Source organism: Carlito syrichta, unplaced genomic scaffold (assembly GCF_000164805.1).
Source record: "Carlito syrichta isolate Samal-C Ts95f unplaced genomic scaffold, Tarsius_syrichta-2.0.1 Scaffold308791, whole genome shotgun sequence".
Taxonomy (NCBI): Eukaryota; Metazoa; Chordata; class Mammalia; order Primates; family Tarsiidae; genus Carlito; species Carlito syrichta.
The window spans coordinates 228,244-245,421 of NW_007252887.1; the positions used below are offsets into that span (position 1 = coordinate 228,244).

At 37.3% G+C, this 17,178-nt stretch overlaps 1 protein-coding gene across 1 annotated transcript in view; it reads left to right on the forward strand.

Annotated features, from left to right (window-relative positions):
* Nucleotides 1-17,178, forward strand: part of ITGAV (integrin subunit alpha V) — a 99,116-nt gene that overhangs the window by 21,836 nt on the left and 60,102 nt on the right. The gene's annotated exons all lie outside the window — the stretch shown is intronic.

A 17,178-nucleotide genomic window follows, 5' to 3' on the forward strand; every position in this document is an offset into this window, starting at 1 on the left:
TGCTGGGCTCTGGCGATCCTTCCGCCTCAGCCTTCCAAGTAACTGGAACTACAGGTGTGCACTACCACGCTTGGCTCATTTTGATTTATTGTAGAGATGAGGTCTCACCAAGTTGCTCAGGCGGGTCTCGAACCTGCGGGCTCAGGCATTCCGCTCACCTCAGCCTCCCAAAGGAGCGAGATTACAGGCTGAGCCACCAAGTCTGGCTCCTTTGTATTTTTTTAAAGACTTGACATTTTGGGAATGCTTGTTGCTATAGCATCATACGGAGTAAGCTGAATACTATATACAAGAACATTAAAATAGAATATTGTCAATACTCAGTTGTTAGAAATGGTTATCAAACCCTTTTCTACATGTCGATTCCTTTACGTTTCTTGTTCTGTTTTACTATTTGAGTAACTAAGTGATTAAGTGTATAATCATTGCTTATACTAAAAATGACTGCTGATTGGTAAATTTGGACTGGGAGAAATTAAAAATAGACTAAGTACCTGATGACGATGTCATAGTTTTGGGGTTCCCTGAGGATAGTGACTCTTATAATTAGCATGCCCTTTAAATGGGAACACTGGAAGCTGTGGCTCTGTGAGTCAAGAAGCTTTGAAGCATGAATTGTTCTTATGTCTACCAGATCTTGTTTCTTTGTGTCCAAGTTGTCGCCTGGTGGGACAAAGAGAAGAGTCTAGACATCTTTGTGGAAGGCTGTACAGGGAAGTTTATGGCCGGACTCTCACCAAAGAGGCATGTCTGGTCCTATCCTGCTGGCAAGCTGTAGTTCTGTCCTATATCCTTCTAAATAGACTGCTGCCACATAGTTTTGCCAGTCCAAAAGTTTAGTTGAGCCTTAAAAAGCTCCAGATGGTTGCTGCATCAACATTCGAGGTTTGTAATTATATAAAGTACTCTCGCTCAGTTGTTTTATGGTCTGTTTCTCTTTCCTGGAAAAAAATAGAATAGTAACTTTATTCTTTCTTGTGAAAAGGACAAACCTCAGTTAAGCTCCAGAATCATAATAACAATTTTTTTTAATAGTAAAGTACTTTATGAAGGTATTTTGAATGCTTGGTATTAAATAATGTATTGTAAGATGGTTCTTCTCCTCCTCCTTTTAGGCCAGGTTCTGCCATATTGGTAGTCTTAGTGCACTAAGTATCATCGTTCTTTTTCTTTTTTCTTCGTTAAACTGAAACTTACATTGATTTTTTTTTTTTTTTCCCTGATGAACTTTTTTTTTTTTTGAGTTGGAGTCTCACTCTATCGCCCAGACTGGAGTGCAGTGGCACGCTCCGGGCCACCACAGCCTCGACCTGCTGGGCTCTGGAGATCCTTCCGCCTCAGCCTTCCAAGTAGCTGGAACTACAGGTGCACGCTACCACACCTGGCTAATTTTTTGATTTATTGTAGAGATGAGGTCTCACCAAGTTGCCCAGGCGGGTCTCGAACCCGCGGGCTCAGGCAATTCACTCACCTCAGCCTCCCAAAGTACGGATTACAGACTGAGCCACCGAGCCCGGCCTTCCCTGATGATCTTATTATTGTTTTCCCTACTAGACTTAAGCTCTCCAAAGGCAGGGTACACATTTGTTTCCACTCACCATTGCATGCCAGCATACAGAGAAATACCTGTTATGTGGTGGCTTGTGTATATATTGCATGCAAGTGTTGGCTTATTCATAAAAAGCAACAGATATAGACTGTTGCTAAATTTAGCAGAACAGGAATTTATTGGAAGGATATTGGTAAAAAAAAAAAAAATTTTTTTTTTGAGATAGGGTCTCACTCTATCACCCAGGCTGGAGTATGGTGGCGTGTTCATAGCTCACTGCAGACTCGAACTCCTAGGCTCAGGTGATCCTCCCATCTCAGCCTTCCAAAGTGCTGGGATTATTAGCATAAGCAACTGCCCCTAGCCAGGATATTGATAATTTAACAATTCTCTGAAAAAAATGAGCAGGAACCAATAGAAGCTAACAAAGGAACCACTAGTACTAGATTTTATTGTTGCTGGAACTACCATTGCTGAATATGGAGCAGCACCATGAGAATAATTTTTTAGCCATCCTGCCTCTTTGCATCATTTGCTAGAGATTTGAGGCTTTTACAGTAGTGCTTGATTGGCTGAGTCCAAGTCTCATATCTGTGAAAGGCAGGGAAAGCTTGCCTTTTAAAAACAATAAAAAATACACTTGGGGCCTTACTATGCTGCCCAGGCTGGTCTCAAACTTCTAGGCTCAAATGATTCTCCCACCACGGTCTTCCAAGATGCTGGGATTCCAGGCCTAAACCTCTGCTCCTGGATGGAAAGCTTGCCTTGTCTTGCATAATTAAGAAACATAAGATTATGAGCTTACAGAAGGAACTAAAAACTTAGGGTCCTTCAAAAGAAGAAAAAGAATAAGAATAAGAGGGTGTCTTTTTTTCTTTCTAGTTGGAATCCAGGTAATACAAACAAAACATGCTTTACAAATACATTGTTTCTCTGTTAAGCTAATTAGTAATACATGGACTGTTATTACTTTGCGTTTACCAAATAGGTATCTGGATATTAGATTGTGTCTAATTTATTAGAAGGTCATTTAATTGTGACTTGCCACATGCATTAAAGACATAACGCTACTAGCTAAGGAAGATAGTCTGGATTTTGGTTTTAAGAGAGTATAACACTAACTTTTAAAGAAGAAAGATGTACACTTTTGATGTGTTTTCTTTCCTGCTCCACAGCATAATTTTGGTGGTGTAGGGGTGAGGGAGAGGCATATAAAAATATGTTTTAGAGACCAGTGTGTATCTATTTTACTTTAACTCTATGCAGTAAACACAAATAGATTTAAACCAAAATAAAGGAGACATAACTTGAAAGTATCTAACTTGATAGTATAACCTGGAGACTTTGAAGAAGTCTGCCTGGATTAGTTGGTGAGATTTGAGCTAGCTAATGAAAAAGAGGTGAAATTCATCAGATGTGGAAGAGGGTTCCAGGTGGAGGAGCAAATATGTGTACATACTTAATAAAATACATGACTGAATGAAAATCAAGTAACTCCATGTGACCTACCTATGTGTATATGTATGTGGGCATAAGGTTTATATGTGTGTGGTGGGAGGGTTGAGGTCTTGAGGGAATGATGAGAAATGAAGCTGGAAGTAAGCTGAGGAAGTATCTAAGTGAGTTTTAAAAAGATACTCTAAACTAGCATCCTGACCAAATAATCCCACCATTAAAACTTAATGCATTTGCAGTATTATATTACAGATCGAAGGATCTAGAGCTCAGTGTGCACATCTTGGATCCTTGGTTCCTTATGCTAAAGAGATTTCATGTGAACATTATGGAAAAATGAACACTTTCAGTACCCATTATATTAATTTTCCTAGTCATTTTTTTGGTAGAATCATACATATTACATAAAATAATGAATGTTATCATAGATATCTTTAAAATATTGCAGACATGCCTTTTAAAAATGTGATATCCTATGATGAAAAGTTTAATTTAGAAAGTTTGCTTTAAGATGGCACTCAAGTTTAATTTGGAAAGTTCACTCTAAGATGGCAAGCTTATTTCTGCTGTTTGTTGGGTCTTGCTTTGTTGCCCAAACTGGAGTACAGTGGTGTCATGATAGCTCATTATAACCTCAAATTCCTGGACTCAAGCTATCCCTCCTACCTCAGCCTCCTGAGTAGCTGGGTGAGAGCCACCATGCCTGGCTAATTTTTAAAAAGTTTTTATAGAGACAGAGTCTTGTTATGTTGTCCTGGCTGGGCTACTTTGATTTTTTGAATCATTTATGCTTTAGTGGGCCTTCAGGAATAAAAGGCAACCTCACTCTAAAATGTGTTATCTCTTGGATTTGTGAAATTGAGCCTGAAACATGCTCTGTAAGTTTTCTTTCAAGTTCTTGACTCTTGCTTGTCATTTTTATTTTTTTTTCCCTTCTAATTTGTAAACAGAGCTTACAAATATGTAAATAAATATTTAATATGTAAACAAAGCCACAACTAGGATGTAAAATAAAGTCTGGGTTCTTATTTTACACATTTATATAGTGATTAAAATAGTACTAGTTGCCCTTGAAATTACAGTCACCCTCTTGGGTCTTTAAACCTTTTCTTCCAGTGACTCCTCATGATGTGTACATTTTAAACAAGGTCTGCATAATGACTGAAAACTGATTTTTTTTTTTTAATGGACAATAATACAAACTTTGAAATATTGTGGGATTAATAAAAATGAAACATTCATTTTGTGGCGTGTTTTGTTTGTTTCAGTCTAAGATGATTAATATGTAGAAAACTCACACTTTATTTGAATGTGGACGTGGAAAAGTAGAACTGAAGCAAAGATTAATCAAATGTTTTAGTTTAGGGATCAATGATATATGTATTTTTGGAAGTAAAGATATCTCAAAGCTGTATTAGGCTGTGATGCAAAACAATATCAAGACTATTCATGTAGCAGATTTGGGCAGTCTGTTATTACAATTTTGTTTTCATGTCAGCATTAGTTTTCTATTGCTGTTGCAATAAGTTACCATAAACTTGGTGGCTTAAAACAACAAATAACAAGTTTATTGACCAGGCACGGTGGCTCAAGCCTGTGTCCCAGCGCTTTGAGAGGCTGAGGTGAGAGGATTGCCTGAGCCCACTGGTTCAAGACCAGACTGGGCAACTTAGCAAGACCTCATCTCTATAATAAGTTAAGAAAAATTAACTGGGCATGATGGTTCATGCCTATAGTTCCAGCTACTTGGAGGCTGAGGTGGAAGGATCGCCTTAGCCCAGCAGGTTGAGGCTGCAGTGGCTGTGAGTGTGCCTGGGTAACAGAGTGAGACTCAAACTCAAAAAAAAAAAAAAAAAAAATTATCATCTTTAGTTCTGGAGGTTAAATGTTCACAGTGGGTCTCACTGACTGAATCAGGATGTCGGCAATGCTACATTTCTTCTGGAGGCTCTGGGGGAGAATTTGTTTCCTTGCTTCTTCTAACTTCTAAAGGCCCCATTCCTTGGCTTGTGGCCTCTTCCCCTCTTGAAAGCCAGCAATAGCTACTTGGGTCTTTCTCATGCTGCACCACTCTAACATGGACTCCTTTGCCCCCTCATTGTGATTATTCCACCCGGGTAATCCGGAAGAGCCTCCCATTTCAAGATCCTTAGTTTAATCACATCTATGAAGTCTTTTTAGCCTTGTAAGCTCATGTATTCATATGTAAGGTTCTGGGAACTAGGACTTGGGTACTTAGCGAGCATTATTCTACCTACCGGGGTGCCCTTTTATACATTTTATTGAGATTGGTTATACTGCAGAGTACTTCCGGGTAAGAACCATGTTTATATGTATAAGTAGCCATTATTCCCTCTCTCGTTTTTTTCCACTGGCAGCTGTGGATGTGAGGAATGCAAACTAGATTTAGAAGACATAGGCTCAGATTCAGGCTCTGATACTTATTAGGTGTGACCTTGGGCAAGTGACTTAAATTTGTCAGCCTTGGTTTTCAAATTTTCATTCATCAAATAAACATAATACCTACCTCTCAAAGTTGTTATGTAGATAAAATGAGATAATGTCTCTGAAGGTACTTTGTAATCAAGGAAGCATTTTATGGGGAAAGAAAGGATTGTTTATATTGTGCCCATATTAGAACGGTGGGGACTGAATAAGGAAAGAAATAAAGGCAATTGTGGATTTTTTTGTTTTGAGTTGAGGACTCACTCTGTTGCCCAGCCTGGAGTGCAGTGGCACTATCACTGCTCACCATCGCCTCAACCTCCTGGACTTAGGTGATCCTCCTGCCTCAGCCTCTTGAGTAGCTGGGACTGCAGGTTCATGCCACCATGCCTGCCTAATTTTTAAGATCATATATGTATATATAATGTATATATTATATATATATATTATATATATATTTTATATATATAATATATATATATATATATATATATATATAGTAGAGACAAGGTCTCACTATGTTGCCCAGGCTGGACTCAAACTTCTGGCCTCAAACTGTCTTCCTGCCTCAGCCTCCCAAAATGCTGGTATTACAGACGTGTCACTGAGCCTGGCCAATTGTGAATATTCTTAAATGGATTACATCTTGGTTTGCATTTTAGCCTCTGTTACTGTGACACTTGGGAAAATCTTCTCATCGCAATATGCTTTCCTTTCCTAGGGTTGCAGCTGTTACTAACAGACTGATTATGCCCAGGTTTCTCAGTAATATATCTTTTCCAAAAAGATAGACTGCTGGTCTGAATCGATTAAAGAGAACGTGTATCACTTGACCCTGCCAAGGTCCCTTTGCTTAGAAATAAATACAGGCTAACCTCCATGCTTGCTAAATAAGCCCTGAAAAAAGAAGCCCTTACCTTTACATACCGGATACAAGGAAAGGACGTCACCACCCACCATCCATGGCTGTCCTAGAGAAAGTCAAAAGTCATAGTTTGTACCTTTCCACCCAAACGGCTTGCTGGAACACTTACCACTTGTTCCCAGAAGGGCTTTGCTGCCGGCTGAAGGTGAATCCTGGCCATGCCAGTTCTCTGGTCAAGAAAAATACTGAGGAGTATTTTCTGGATAGTTCTACTTTTTGTATTTAATAGAAAATATAAAACATTCAGCTGCATTCGGGATTCTGCTATACAATTTCCATTTCATTACAATTAAAACACTCAGGCAGGCTGGGCATGGTGGTATGCATCTGTAGTTCCAGCTTCTTGGGAGTCTGAAGAGGGAGGATCACTTGAGCACAAAAGTTTGAGGTTGCTGTGAGCTATGATTGCATACTGCATTCCAGCCTGGGCAGCATAGTGAGACCTCTTCTCTAAAAATGTATACATAAAAACAAACAAGGAAATAAATAAATACAAATTTTAAAAAGGTATTCAGGCAGACTCTAAACCTCCTTTAAGTTTTACTTCCTCTTCTGGGTGAATGTTCTGTCTTCCAGAGTTGTGTCAAGATATTTCTATAGTTTCAACAGTCGTATAAATTAAAAGGTTAAAAACAAAAATAGTTTCCCTCCCACTGTTAATACAAAATAAATTTATGCAAAGGAATTTTTAAAAACAAAATAGTTTCTTCAGATATAATCTGTCATTCCCTGGTACAGAATTAGAGAGCTAGTAAGCACCTTAGAAAGCATTTAGTCCAATCCTTTTATTACTAATTGACTAACAGTCACTCAGTCAGTATTTTAACATTCTTCAGTGTTTTACTGAAACTATGCTCACACAGTCACTTAAAGTTCATTCCCTTCCCTGCCGGCTCTGACCTGACTCGGACTCATTTTTTAAGACTTAACCTTGGATTGATTTTTTTTTTTTTTTTTAATCTCCAGTAAAGAGTTTTTGTTTGAAAATGTTAGATGCTTTCAGGATCATTTCCTTCTCATCATTAGAAGGAAACAAACCCGCATTGATAAAGCAGTGAGTGTTTTCAAAGGCCTGTATTCTTCTTGCTGGGCTCTGGTGGAACCATTGGAATTGTTCATGGAAGGAGAGGGAGATCTTAATTCTCTGTCTGCAGTGGTAGTAATAACTCAGTAGATAATCCCAGGGAAATGAGCTTCATCCTGTTTCTTCTGCACCTACTTTTCTGACTCTTTTATTTTTTAGAAAGTAATTGTATCTTATTTTATGTAAAAGATGTTTCTGGACAGTTCTGTGTACGTTAACATTTGTTTTCATGTCCATGGATTATTATCTCAGAACATATTTACATATGTCTAAATGATTACTCTTTTAAGTAGTGTGACTCCAGGCACTTTGGGTTTAGGGACGTTTGTCTCGCCATTTTAAGTCATACAGATAAGTTTCTAGAAACATTTAAAGACACTTCAGAAATTTATAAAGCAGATTGTCCTTTCATTAATAGTGCTAGTACTATTTTACCACTACTTAAACAAAGAAACCATACTTTTTTTTTTTTTTTTTTGAGTTGGTGTCTCACTCTGTCACCCAGACTGGAGTGCAGTGGCACGCTCTCCACCATAGCCTCGACCTGCTGGGCTCTGGAGATCCTTCCACCTCAGCCTTCCAAGTATCTGGAACTACAGGCGTGTGCTACCATGCCCGGCTAACTTTTTTTGACTTTATTGTAGAGATGAGGTCTTGCCAAGTTGTCCAGGTGGGTCTCGAACCCTCGGGCTCAGGCAATTCACTCAACTTGGCTTCCCAAAGCGCGCGATTACAGGTTGAGCCACCGAGCCTGGCTCATACTTTTTTACTAAGTCAAATAAATCATTAACTTTTAGTTTGGTCTTCAATAATATCTAGAGTTTTTATTTTTAAAAATGAGTTATTTTCTGCAACTTTCTATCCTAATAGTTTGATTCTGTAACATAGAATAGAGCTTCCTGGGAAGGTTAGTGCTTAAAAAAAGAGGAGCTTGCTTAATTGAAATGTTCTTGAATTTTATGAACCAAAACTCTTTTATAAGTATGAATTGAAAATGTAAACACAAAGTTAATTAAGAGGGGATGTGAGAGCTTCAAAGTAAACTTTTGTATATAAAAATTAATGGATACTTATACACACTGCTTTTTAAAAAACCCTATAAAACATTATATAAATAACGCATGCCCATTGATGAAGATATAAGAAAACAGAAATGCCAAAAAGACAAAAAAATCACCTAAATTCCCCACCCAAAAGACCAATGGTCATAGGATATGTGTGTGTGTACGTGTGTGTACTCTGTATCCTGTGTGTGTGTGTGTGTGTGTGTGTGTGTGTATACTCTGTGGCCTGCGTGTGTGTTTATGTACCCTGTGGCCTATGAATATACTGTGTGTGTAAATGTACAAACTACATACAATTATAATTTACTCCATCTATCTCATATTGTGTTGGGCATTTTGTTGTTTTATTATAATAAACTTTGAATGTGCTTGTTAGTCTTAGCTTATATTTTATTTATTTATTTTAGAAAGTAGGATTTATTGAGAAGACAGAAAAGCTCCCATAGTAGGAGAGGACCTGAGGAGGTTTCCCTTAGCTTATATTTTAAATATTTTTGATTAATTTTTAAAAATGAAATTTCAAAGTCAAAGGAATATGTGTTTCAGTGCTTTTTATACATATTTGCCAAATAGGAAAATATTGACACAAGCAACCTTTGAGCCAAATTTGATACAATCTTTCTGAGTCTGACTGGTGAAACATAGATCTTGTTTTAATTTACATTTTTGTCATTTCTGGTGAGGTTGAATATTTTTTCATATGCTTATTCATTCTTTCTGTTTTGTTATCTATTTTTATTTTTTATCTATTACTCTTCTGACACATCTGTTTAATTTTGGGGGGTTTTTTTTGTTTGTTTTTGTGGTTGTTTTTTGAGTTGGAGTCTCACTCTGTCACCCAGGCTGGAGTGCAGTGGCATGATCATGGCTCACCATAGTCTCTACTTCTTGGGCTCAGGTCATCCTTCCATCTTAGACTCCTTAGTAGCTGGGACTATAGGTACATATTATCACACCTGGCTAATTTTTAAATTTTTTTTTTAGAGATGAGATTTTGCTATGTTGCCCAGGCTGGTCTTAAACTTCTGGGCTGAAGAAATCCTTCTGCCTTGGTCTCCAAAAGTGCTGGGATTACAGGCATGAGCCACTGCACCCAGCCTTTGTTTAATTAATTTTGAAAAAGTCTATATCATATAACATTCCATGTTGCAATTACCTTTCCACCTGATAAGTTTATCGGTTTCAAAATAGCTTTAATGTAGCCAGGTGTGGTAGCACGTGCCTGTAGTTCCTGCTATTTGGAAGGCTGAGGCGGAAGGATCGCCGGAGCCCAGCAGGTTGAGGCTGGGGTGGCCGGGAACGTGCCACTACACTCCAGTCTGGGCGACAGAGTGAGACTCCAACTCAAAAAATAAAAATAAAAAATAAAACAATAAAATAGCTTTAATGAGATTTAATTTACCAAGCTCCCTTTGCTTAGAAATTCAGGCTAACCTTCACCTGTTACATGTGAATAGCATTCACCTGTTCTAATTGTACAACTCAATTAATTCTACTATATTTATAGCAGTTATTTTATTTATTTATTTATTTTATTTTATTTTATTTTATTTTTGAGTTGGAGTCTCACTCTGTCGCCCAGACTGGAGTGCAGTGGCCACTCCCGACCACCGCAGCCTCGACCTGCTGGTCTCTGGCGATCTTTCCGCCTCAGCCTTCCAAGTAGCCGGAATTACAGGCATGCGCTACCACACCCAGCTAATTTTTTTATTTATTGTAGAGATGAAGTCTCGTTGCCCAGGCGGGTCTCGAACCCGCGGGCTCAGGCAGTCCACTCACCTCAGCGTCCCAAAGGTGCGGGATTACAGGCTGAGTTATTTTATTTTTAAAGGCGTGGTCTCAGTATGTTGCCTAAGCTGGTTATGAATTGCTGGGCTCAAGCAATCTTCCCATCTCAATCCTCCTGTCTCAGCTTCCCAAAGCTGGGATTATAGGCATGAACCACTATATCTGGCCTTTACAGCTTTTATAGTCATTTCTGTCGTCTAATCCCAGAGCATTTCCATCATTCTAAAAAGAAACCTTGTATCAGTTGTTAATCTCTCCTCATTTATACCTCCAGCCTTAAGCAACCATTACTCTACTTTCTGTGTCTATATATTTTCTTTCTTGAATACGTCTCATAAATAGAATTATTCAATATGGGTCATTCATGCTGCAGCATGTATCAATGCCACACTCTTTTTTTATTGCCCAGTAGTAGTCCATTGAATGGATAAACATTTTGTTTATCTGTACATCAGCAGATGCACATTTGGGTAGTTTCTACCTTTTGACATTATTAATAATGCTACTATGAAGATTTATGTTCAAGTCTTTGTATGGACATATGCTTTCACTTCTTTTAGATACTTACCTAGGAGTGGAATTGCTGGATCATATGGTAATTGATGTTTAACTGTTTAAAAAACTGCAGAACTATTTTCAAAAGTAACTGTATCATTTTACATTCCTATTAACAATATAAGAGAGTTTCAGTTTCTCCTAATTCTCTGAATGCTCATTTTCTATTTTTTTATAATATAACTATTATAGTGAGTATGAGATCATATTGTATTGTGATTTTGATGTGCATTTACCTAATGACTAATGATGTTAAGCATCTTTTCTTGTGCTTATTGGCCATATCTCCTTTGGAGGAATATCTGTTCAAGTCATTTGCCTTTTTTCTTTTTTTAAACTCAAGGGATCCTCCCACTTCAACCTTCCAAGTATCTGGGACTACAGGCATGTGCAGCCAAGCAAAAAAAATTTTAATTTTTTGTAGAAATGGGGCCTTGCTATGTTGCCCAGATTGGTCTTGAACTCCTGGCCTCAAGTGATTCTCCCACCTCAACCTCCCAAAGTTCTGGAATTACAGGCATGTGCCACCATGCCCCACCCTTTTCTCATTTTTAATAGTTATTTGTCTTTTTATTATTGAATTGTAAGAGGTTTTTTTTCTATTTTATTTTGGATACAAGTTCCTGACCCAACATATGATAAGCAAATTTTTTTCCCCACTCTGTGGATTGTCTTTACTTTCTTTATGGTGTTTTTAAAGCACAACAGTTATTAATTTTGATTAAAACTGATATGTCTACTCTTTCTTTTATCACTTGTGCTTTTCGTTTTCTGAATCATTGCCTAACCCAAATTTTTAAAGATGTGTTCCTCTCTTTTCTTCTAAGAATTGTATATTTTTAGCTCTTACATTTTAAAATAACTGTTCTATTTTGCATTAATTTCTGTGTATACAGTAGGGCTGCAGATTAACCTTCTTGCCTATGGATATCCAATTGTTCCAGTACCTTTTTTGAAACTTCAGTTATTTTTTGCCATTGTATTTGCTTGGGCCAGGTGTGGTGGCTCATGCCTGTAATCCCAAATCCTAGCTCTTTGGAGGGCAGAAGCAGAAAGACCACTTGAGGCCAGGAGTTCAAGACCAGCCTGAGCAACATAGTGAGATCCTGTCTCTACGCACATATGTAGACAAAATAAATTCTAAAAAGATAAACAAATAAACAAATAAAATTATTTGCTTGACACCTTTGTCCAAAATCAGTTGATTGTGAATGAAAGGGTGCAATTGATGTTAAAATGTACAATTTATGTACTACTAGAAATGCTATAATTATAAATAGGTCATCATTGACTGTAATATACATTCAGATTTCAGAGATGTTAGTATTCAAATATTTGTTGCTCTGAATCAATGAAATATATTATCTCTAAATAGCATTGGATTACAAATAAATGCATAATACCAGTAACTGTCTGATTATCTCTTTATTACTTACTCTCAAAATTTTCTTAAAGTGTGGCTGTCTGAAAATATTTTATATAATTGTGTATTATGTTTCCACTTGAATATAAAAGAACTTGTGTATCTCATTTACTACTGTATTTCTAGCATTTAGATATAGGAAGTACCCATGATTTATTTATTTAATGAATGATCAAAGACATTTATTTCTCTGACCTGTCAATCTTTATATAAGTGAGTCATCTTTGGGAAATTTTTATTCAAAAAAATTTGTTATAGGGAATGCTACTGAGCAGAAGTGGTGTTTGAGGTAAAAAGCTGCTTAAGGAAGTCTACAAATTATCTGTTTTATTAAAGGATGAATGTGGAGTGGCATTGTTTTAATAGCCTTTTGTTTTTTCTTTCTTTCTTTCCTCCTCCCTCTCCCCCTCCTTCCCTCCTCCCTCCCCCTCATCTCTTCCCCTCCCCTCCTCCCTCTTTTTCTTCTTTTAGCAAAAGCAAGTTCTCTGAGGACATAAAATCATTTTTTTATTCATACAAGTCAAATTGATGAATGGGATTCAAATTACTAAAACCACATTTAACTTCCGAATAAAAATTTACTGTCTTGCTTTTCTAATGCTTTGAAGGTGACATAATCTTGTTTCAAAGGATTTTTTTTTTGGTCATGAAAAGAAGAAACAAAAAATTTTGCTTAGGATGATAAGCTAACTTTGTCTTAAAAATAAGCATTGCCCGTAATTCTCCAGCAAGCTGAATGTGGAATGTTTGACAATGCCTTTTGAAACACGGAGAAAAAGAGTAGGCTACTAATAAGGTACAAAGTTTAAAGCTAAGACAATCTACCCTTCTCACTTGCTTCTGTCCTCGAGCATTTAATCATGGGAGTCCGATAAAATGCAAATGACAAATTTCAAAACCCTGTAAAGTAGATGTTAAGATTTCAAGTTTCTAGTGATTTACTTGCTATTAACTTCGGGTTTCCCTAGCAAAATTTTCCTCTATTTTTGAAAGCTATAGTATAGAGTCTTATGTTAATTTGTGTAATACAGAACAATTTATTCTTATTTGTATTACTGTGTGAGATACGGTATATTACCATGTGAGATACAGATACTACTCTGCGAGATACTTTTCCCCTTTCATTTATTTGGGTAATCAGAGCTAATCTTCCAATGTGTTTTGTGATTCTGGACAGACATCTTTGTATTTTGGGCTGTTGCCTGCGGCCGCATTTCTCCCAGTACTGGAATGTGTGCAGTTGCCTATGTCCTGTTTCCTTTTCAAGGGTGTCAGCATAGTCTACACAGTCTGTGGAGGTCGAGCATCCCTTGAAATAGTGACTCCAGGATTGTGACTCAAAATATTTACTCTACTTGTGTGCCCCAGAACAAGCAAGCTTTCCTTTCCTTTTTCCACACTCAATCTATCACACGTCCTCTGAATGGAACTTCTACATGATGTTGAATCGAGTGTTTTAAGACTTGGTTTCTAGCCAGGCTTGGTGGCTCAACCTGTAATCCCATGCCTTGGGAGGCTGAGGTGAGTGGATTGCCTGAGCCCGCGGGTTCGAGACCTGCCTGGGCAACTTGGCTAGACCTCATCTCTACAATAAATCAAAAAATGATCTGGGCGTGGTAGTGCGCGCCTGTAGTTCCAGCTACTTGGAAGGCTGAGGCGGAACGATCGCCAGAGCCCCAGCAGGTCGAGGCTGCAGTGGCCGGGAATGGCCACTGCACTCCAGTCTGGGCGACAGAGTGAGACTCCAACTAAAAAAAAAAAAAAAAAACCCGGTTTCTGAAAAAAAATTGATTACTGAAGGAAAACTCCCTATTGAGCAAAATTCTTGAAAAGATTGTAATTGAGGTTATAATTCTGTTGAAGCTGAAGGCATCGAAAGCAGTGGACAGTTTTGGTTTTTTTTAAGACTGTTGACCAAGTTTTGGTTGCCAATGTATGTCATGCTTTATGATTGACTTCTTCTGTTTGGTAATGTAATTGAAAACATAGTGAATCACGTGGTGCTTTAATGCATGGCTGTTGTTTTTTAGTATATCTAAATTTTAGGAAATCTCCAAAGTTGGTTTTCAAATTAGTTTTTCAAGTTTACTTTTTTTTGTCAGAAAAAGCCAAGTTGTCTGATACTTTTTGATATTTGACCGGTGCTCCTTCATTCTTGTTAAATACCATCATCGCTAAATAGTTTTCCACATGGAGAGGACTGTATTCTTGTGTTTTATAATACTTGATGATGAATATAAAAATTAAAAAAACATGCAAAATTGTACTTTTCTAGCTTAAGCTAAGCTTCACATTTGTAAAGACAGATATCCGGCTGAGCTCGGTGGCTCAGGCTGTAATCGCGACACTTTGGGAGGGCAAGGCAAGTGGATTGCCTGAGCCCACAGGTTCGAGACCAGCCTGAGCAGCTTGGCGAGACTTTGTCTTTACAATAAATAAAAAATTAGCCAGGTGTGGTAGCACACACCTCTAGTTCCAGCTACTTGGAAGGCTGAGGTGGATGGATCACCAGAGCTCAGCAGGTCGACGCTGGGGTGGCCGTGAGCGTGCCACTGCACTCCAGCCTGGGCGACAGAGTGAGGCTCCAACTCAGATAAAAAGACAGATTTCCATAATCGTTATGGCAGGGAATGTTTTCAATATCTTTTTTAAAATGGGAGATAGAACACAGTAGCAATGACAAGCATATGCTACTTGACAGTGCATAGCAGTGTCTTGTGCCGCCATTTACACATTTAGAGAAAAATACATTTGTTAAGAAAAACACTTTTTCAAGGCGGTAGGAAGAGAATTGGATAACATTTTACAAAGGAGAAACTTCTCTTCAACTTTTTTAGGAATAGAATAATTGAAGAAAGAATGCTTAGCATAGAGGACAACTAAAAAATTCCATGAAGTTCATTATTAGCATGGCATATAGGCTCTTGGCAACCAGTCCCCTCTCTACCATTCTCTCTAGTCACTGTGAACAACTCACAATTCTCTAAGGCATCCAAGATTATCCACTGTTACTCTTTTTGTTTGTTTTGTTTTTTTTGAGTCAGGGTCTCACTGTTGCCCAGGCTGGAGTGCAGTGGCATGATCACTGCTCACTGCAGCCTCGACCTCCTGGGCTGAGGTGAGCCTTCTACCTTAGCCTCCCGAGTAGTGGGGACTATAGACATGCAACACCGCACCTGGCTAATTTTTTTATTTTTTTGTAGAGAGAAGGTTTTGCTGTGTTGCCTAAGCTGGTTCAAACTCCTGGCCTCAACTGATCCTGCCACTTGGCCCTCCCAAAGTGCTCAGATTACAGGTGTGAGCCTCCATGCCTGGCCTCATTCTTACTTTTTTTTGCACAATATTTTCTCTTGGCTCAGAAAGAATTCTTTCACTTCCACTTTGAGCCATAACTTTTCCCCATAACTCTTTACACATTCCTCCACCATAATTGCTTATTTCCATAATTCTACATTTAAGAAAACATCTGTGTTAGACAGATATTTCCTTAAGAGGCAGACAGTCATTTTATCATGAATTAGGGTCATGACTGAACAACTACAACTAAGATTTCAGGTAGAATTTGAATCCAGTATGGAAAAAGTAAAGTTTACCAGGTAAGAGGGCCTTGTGTATGAAGGCCTGTGGATGGGAATGAACATGACTTGTTTCAGAGACTGGGGACTAAAGATAAGGGATTTCATATATAAAAAATAAATATATCTTGAAACCTTGATAGAAATTTATCCATTAGATCTAGAGTACTATTACCTTAATTTAGCAAGGAACCTGTGTCTTAGGCTAATAATATACTTTACTGAGATTCTTATGTATATTAGAGGAGAAAGTAGATTTGTCTTTGAGGGACTATGCAGATTTGAATAAAAAAAAATTTCTGAATCTGAAACTGAAAGAGATATAGGGATTGGCTAAATAAACCACTGTCTAGCTATGTAATGGGGTACTACACAACAATAAAATTGATACTACAGTTCTTCTTTTATTGACATATTGTTGTGGAAGAAAAGGTATACATGTTTATATATAATAATTTTAATGCTATCTTATATATTGGTTTTAAATATCTATTTCATATAAGAAAATATATGTATATATTTATATGTGATAAATGTGATATGTCTTTAGGATAGACATTAAAAATTTGAAAATTTTTACTTATAGAAAATTTGAAACAGTAATACAGTGAACAATACACAATTCCCCTAACTTCACCCATTGCTGAAGACATTGTGACACTATACCCTTAAATACCTCGGCAATATCTCCTAAAAACATTTTCTCACATAACCATAATATGATCATCACACATAGAAAGGCATCATTGTTATAAATACCATAATATTATTAGTAGTAACAATGTAATTCAGTAATAATGCACACATTATTATTAGTATCTACAGTTCATAATTAAAATTTCCACAATTATTCTAATAAAGTCCATTGTAACTTAAAAAAAATTTTAAGATACAAGATTCAATGAAGGATCACATCTTGTATTTAGTTGCTATGTCTCATTGGTGTCTTTTAATTTAGAAAAGTTTCCTACTCTTTATCTTTCATGATATTGACATTTTGGAATGATCTATCTCAAGTGTCTTGTAGGAGGAAATACTTGTGTTGGCAAGAATATTGTGATGTTGAAGCTGTCCCACTGCATCATTTTGTTTTTGACACTGAAGCTTTAGAGTACAGGAATTATTTCCCAATATCAGGGACTGAAATAATAAAAATAAATGTTTGAATATAGGGTGCCAGGTTGAATTCTTTTTTCTACCAGCCAGATCATGTCTCCTGGATTCTAATTCTCATATTATAATGTCATTGGCACACATCTTAGTCTTTTATTTTATCGTCATCATTACAAGAAAGTGTTTCATAGCCTTTAATTTT